The sequence below is a fragment of the Phascolarctos cinereus genome, unplaced genomic scaffold (genome assembly GCF_003287225.1).
Source record: "Phascolarctos cinereus isolate Bilbo 61053 unplaced genomic scaffold, phaCin_HiC Scaffold_2;HRSCAF=192, whole genome shotgun sequence".
NCBI classification, from domain to species: domain Eukaryota; kingdom Metazoa; phylum Chordata; class Mammalia; order Diprotodontia; family Phascolarctidae; genus Phascolarctos; species Phascolarctos cinereus.
In genome coordinates this window covers 70732269-70738268 of record NW_027555625.1, presented here as the reverse complement: position 1 = coordinate 70738268, position 6000 = coordinate 70732269, and the positions used below count along the sequence as shown (strand labels likewise).

The 6000-nt window shown below is 37.0% G+C and overlaps 1 long non-coding RNA gene across 1 annotated transcript in view; it reads left to right on the top strand.

Moving 5' to 3' along the window:
• The first annotated feature begins 663 nt into the window (after positions 1–663).
• LOC110192156 (uncharacterized) overlaps positions 664–6000 on the top strand; it is a 128932-nt gene continuing 123595 nt past the window's right edge. Inside the window, exon 1 of the long non-coding RNA XR_013484541.1 lies at positions 664–1186. This is a non-coding gene — a long non-coding RNA (uncharacterized LOC110192156). The remainder of the gene's footprint in view (positions 1187–6000) is intronic.

Genomic DNA, 6000 nt, shown 5'->3' with positions numbered 1-6000 from the left:
CAGCACAAGAAAGTCTATTAATTTTCCATGTACTTGTTGACGAAAAAGCTATCAGGATTATGGGTTGAATATTTCGAGTGTAGGAAAAGTAAGGGATGCAATTAATCTCTGTGAACTAAAATATACCTCTTTTCATTAATCTTTTATTGTAAATGAGCAAAGTAATTGAACCAGTACCACACTGTCAGAATGAATGCAATGCCAGTGGGATATGCATGAGAGAGCACATACTGATTGAGTATTAAATATCTAACGGCAATAATTTATGGTTCATTACCGCTTTTTGGAGTTTCTTAGTTGCATAGTGCTTGAATTTTAAGTAGTCAGACTTTCCGGGGAAACTGCTTTCAGATGCTGAAGGCTGTAAATGCACAAAACCCTCAGACAATCTACTTAATTTGGATAGTTTCATACTTAGTTGAACCAGGCTTCATGTTGAAGATTTGCAGTTTGGCATGATTTTATTCAGTATAGAATGACAGCTATTTCAGGCACCATCCATCTTATTCTCTCCTCCCCTTCAAGGTTATGTATGAGATGGTCTGGGGTGACTACTGCAAAGAGTGATAGGCAGGGATGTATTCATGCATGGACCTTCAACTCCCTGCACATTCTGTAAATTCCATTCCAAAGAGTTGGTTGCCATAGTCAAGAAGGCAGGTCAGTTGATCTATGGGGGAGGATGGCAGGAGCTGTTGCAGATGTCCCTAATCAGGACACCACCCTCTCTCCCATTTCAACACTTCTCATAAACAGTAGTTAAAATCAGGAAAAGCCTGAAGCCCTGGGGAGTTGTCAGACTGGCTTATTATGTAGTCCTTATTACAGGGGGTAAGCTGAGCATTTTAGAAGGAGGGATAATAAGAGAACCAGGTGAGATCATTGTTTTTCTTTTTCTTTTCTTTTTTTTGTTTATTTTTTTTGAGGGGGGTAGATCAGTACAGTTCTGGAGAGTCTAGCTATATGGGTGACTTCACCTGTGTGTCTGTTTGTGGCACCTTTGTTGTGTGTGTCCATGGGAGACGCTTATTCATTGGAGTATGCAGTGAGCTGCCTGAGATTATAGACATAGAGAGCACCAAAAGACTGAAAAATGATGACTCTGGAGGACAAAGTCAATTACAGCTACATCACTGGCACCATCTTCTGAGTTCTTCACTATTCTCTTAGGCCATCAACTGTCAAGGTATGTGGGAGACTTGCCTTCAGTGGTCTAGATACTCTTAAAGAATTGTCAACTTTGACAAAACTTTAGCTTTGACTCATCCTATTTGTCTCTAATTGTATCCTACGATCCCCTGGGATACATTTTTGTTTCACATGAAAATGGAAATTTTTCCTCACTGGTAACAAAATGTGGTCGATTATAGCAACAGTTTCAAAAATATGTATTTTGGAATCCAAGATTGGTTCTATTCAGACCTCATGGCGTTTCAAAACAAACAATGGAAATAAAAACTACACAAACCTTAAATCTGGAGCGTAAAGTAGCTGAGGTTGTTTATTCTGCTGTTGGACTCTTTTTTTTTTAATCCAGCCATTCTAGTTATATTGCTGCATCCTGAGGTTCAGCTGGTATTTTAGGCAAAGTTTAGATTTCTTTTTCATAATTGTGATACCCCCTCCTCCTATGAATTCAAACCATCAACACCACATAATTTTTCCTATAGCATACTTTCATATAGAATGAGGTGATATACACTTAGCTATATAATAAGATCCGAATTTGAACCTGGCACTTAGCACAATGCCTGGCACATATAAGGCATCTAATAATCACTAGTTTATTGAGTGAGTAATCTGTCTTTTTTTTCTCCACCAGAAATATGAGAAAGACAATCTTTCACTTTATTTTCCTTTACAATTTTAATACAATCTGAGCTCTGCCTAATGCCTTTAATTCATTACAAAAAGGTATCACATTAGGTGAAATAGTATGATAGAGGCAGTTTGTGTGGTACATAAAACTGAATTGAGACAATAGGGGTAGGGGCTGAGGGTTGTGCTGTATAGTTAGGGGAACTGAATTCTGTTCCTCAGAGTTAATCCTGAGAGGAATTAAGACTTCATTTTAATACTGACGGATCAGAGGGTTAGGGAGTAAGGACTGGTCTAATCTCAGGCTGACCTTACAGTAGTCTGCTGAAGTTTATTATGTTTTAACAATGTTATTGTTATTAAAAATAAAAGTGCATTAAAAGCTTTAACGTTTCTAGAATGATTTGCATATAAGCCACCAGGAAGAGTAATAGAGTGTTGGCACTGGAGTTAAGAAGACCTGAGTTCAGATTCTGCCCTAGATATTTACTAAATGTGTGACCTTGGGAAACCATTTAACCTCGCTTAGCTTGAGTTTTCTCATCTTTAAAATAGGTGTAATAAATAATAAATAAAAAATAAAACAGAGATAATAATAGTGCCTACTCACAAGGCCATTATGTGGATCAAATGAAATAATATTATTATGCCTATATTATTGCCTATATAGTATGTCTATATCTTTCAGGGGTGGGGAATCTGCAGCCTGGGAAACACATGTGGCCCTCTAGGTCCTCCAGTGCAGCCCCACATGTGGTCCCGAGGCTGCAGGTTCCCCAACCCTGCATCATTACCATCTGGTCATTATTATTAATATATTATCTGGTCTTGAAAGCCAGGCAGAAGAGTTTGAACTTTATGTAGCATGAAACAACAAAAGCAATAACAAAATAATTCATTTTATAGGTTTTTACAGTTTTAAAACACCAACTTTCCTTCTAATAGCATTATGGGTTAGACAGAGCAAGTGTTGTTGTTGATACTTTACAGATGAAGAAACCGAGGCTCAGAGAGTTGAGGGAATTATATTAACTCTAAAATCACATTATCTCTCTGGGTATCTGTTTCTTAATGTGTAAAAAAGGAGTGGGGTGGACTCTTAAGGTTCCATCTATCAATCAAAACATTTGTTAAGCACCTACTATACATCAGGGACTGTGTTAAGCTCTGGGGATATAAAACAGGCTCTGCTCCCAAGGAGTCTGTAATCTCTAAATCCTATGATCATGTATATTTCACCTTGTAATACATTTCTGTCACAACCTACCTGTTAGGGGCAAAGATATCACTGTAGAATATATATGTGTGTATGTATATATGTGTATGTGTATGTATATATAGACATACACATATACACATACCTATGCACATACACACACACACACACACACACACACACACACACACACACACAGATAGCAGAATTGAGATTTAAATTCAGGTCTTCTTGACCCCAATGCTCTATCTACCCTCTACTAGTCAGGGTGACAATATATGGAATATGCCTATTCTTTCTTTTCTTATAAAACTTAAATCCTTTTATGTTACAGTGTTTCTAACCTAAGGTCTCAGTCAATTATAAAAGTGTAACCTTTTTTTCATTAGCCTCATGTAAAGGACAGATGATGCGGGGGATGGGGAAACTGCAGAGAAGAAAATAAGTCTCATAAATAATAACCAAAGGTCAAACACCAGAAAGGATCAAAGAACTGTCTTTAGATGATGTGCTGCACATCATTCTAGACGTCATAAATGATACATTTTATCTGGTGAATTATGTCCAGTCTGTCATAACAGAAGACAGAATGAATTTGCCATTTGTCTTAAGACAGATTAATCCTTTTCCAATGGAAAAAATAATAAAACTAATTGAGAGAAAATTAGTCATGCTCTCAGTGCACATCAGTCAGAAGCCCTGAAGCCCATAGCCCTAGTGAGAGCTGTAACAAGAGCTGGATAAATAACTAACACTAGCTCTAATAGCTAACTCATGGAGATGCTGCAGAGGCAAGGGAAATGTGCTTAAAAATCAATGCAGCTAGAATAAGAAGAGATATTGTCAAGTTGGGGGTAAAATCTTTGTACCAAATATCTCAGATAAAATGCTGATGTCTAAAGCCAGAGAGAATTCACATGAATAGATGAGCCATTCAGCAGTAAATAAGTGCTTGAAGTTTATGACCAAGTCGTTTTTCCAAAGACAACATGAAAAGTAACAACAACCGTATGAAAAACTAATTTAAATTATAGATAATAAGAAAAATTCAAATTAAAACAACTCACCTCATGCCAGTGAAATGGGGGGGAGGGAATGAGAAATGAGAAAAATTGTAAATTATTAAGAGTTATAGGAACAGAGTCTCACTAACACCCTGTTGCTGGAGTTATGAATTGGTTCTGACTATTGCGGAAAATAATTTGAAATTATGTGAAGCAAGCTATCAAACTGTTTATACCAGCTTTGGCCTAGCATATACCCCTTCTTGTGGCTGTTAAGTCATTTCACCTATCTGACTCTCACACCACCTATATTGTATTTTAAGTGAAAGGGATAAATCACAGGAAAATAATCTTTTATCAGGATTAAAAACAACCCTCACAATGGCTGTATAGAGGTCAATGCAAAGAGACCAATCCCCTATCTCCTTTCTACCTCCAGCAACAATCAGCTTCAAGGATCACCCTGGCATTTAGAATCCTGACCTAGAATCAAGTAAGAGTTTCAATCAGCAAAGACAGATTTAAGTATATTCATTATACTGTACTGATTAAAGCAGGATAATGAACTCAGGCAATTTTAGGCGGATTCCAACCAACAAGAGTAGATGTAAAAAGTAGTCTATGGCGAGCCCTTGCATAAATGGATGATTAAATAAACCAGAACACAGTGCCCAAGACAGAGCCAGGACAAGGTTTCAAAACTGAGCCCTCTGTTTGAATCTGTTCACTGTGTGCTTTGAACAAACTTCCCTGTGAGGTAGAGGTTTCATAAAATGAATCTCTTTGGGCCACAGAGAACAGAATGTTCTGGGATGCAAACTCTCATTACGCTTACCTTCTTTATCCCCTACAAAACATCTTTTTACCTCAGGCAGCCTGACCCTTGTGCTGAACATTCTGGCTTATTAGGGATCATTGAGTTCATATAACATAGTTAATATAGATCAAATTAGAATCTAATTCAAAACATGTAAGATGTACATATATAAGGTATTTAAAATAACCATTATTTCTTTAAATACAATTTACACACTAACACATATACATAAATACATAATATATGTATTAGATGTGTTATATATACATATATGAATACAGAGTTAAATCTGTATATTATAAAGTACTCCAGAAACATTATTTGTCAGATATTCAGCACTTCCCCAATGTATCATGCTGCCTCTAATAATGGAAAGACATTCCAAAGAAGATTTTAAATAAACAAAACTTTCTCACTATTAGTGCTGTCCGAAAGTGGGACGTTTTGCTTTGCACGGTAGTCAATTGTAACTCCCTAGAGATTTTCCAGCAAAGATTTGTTGACCAGTTTATCAGTAATGTTGTAGAAAGTATTTGTGGGTAAAGTATAAGTTGGGCTAGATGGCCTCTGAGATTTCTTCTAACACTGAGATTCTGTGATCCTTAATACCTTGGGCCCACTGAGTATTGTTAAAGATTTATGCAAAACTGAATAGAACCTTCCTGTGGAAGACTTATTGGATTGCTTTTTCCTTTTAAGGATATTTTTCTCTACTCAGTCAACAAGCATTTATTAAGTACTTATTAAGGCCCAGACACTATGATAAGCACTAAGGATGAAAAGAAAGGAAGGGGTGGGGGAGAAGTATATTACAACAAAACTCCCGAAAATAGTCCTTGGTCCCAAGCTCACTGTGCAATGGGGGAGACAATATAAAAGCAAATATGTACAGACAAAACATATGCAGTTGATAATTACAGCAGGAAGGAGCTAATATTAAGTTGGACCAAGAGTGGCTTCTTGCAGAAGGTGAGGTTTTAGCTGGGACTTGAAAGAAGCCAGGAAAACCAGGAGATGGAGATATTATCAAGATGAAAATGAGCTAAATAGAGGGAGTGTGACTTAGTGTATAGTGAACTAACCTTGAAGCCAGGAAAACCTGGGTTCAAGTCTTAGCTCTGACCATATTGGCAATGTGACTCCAA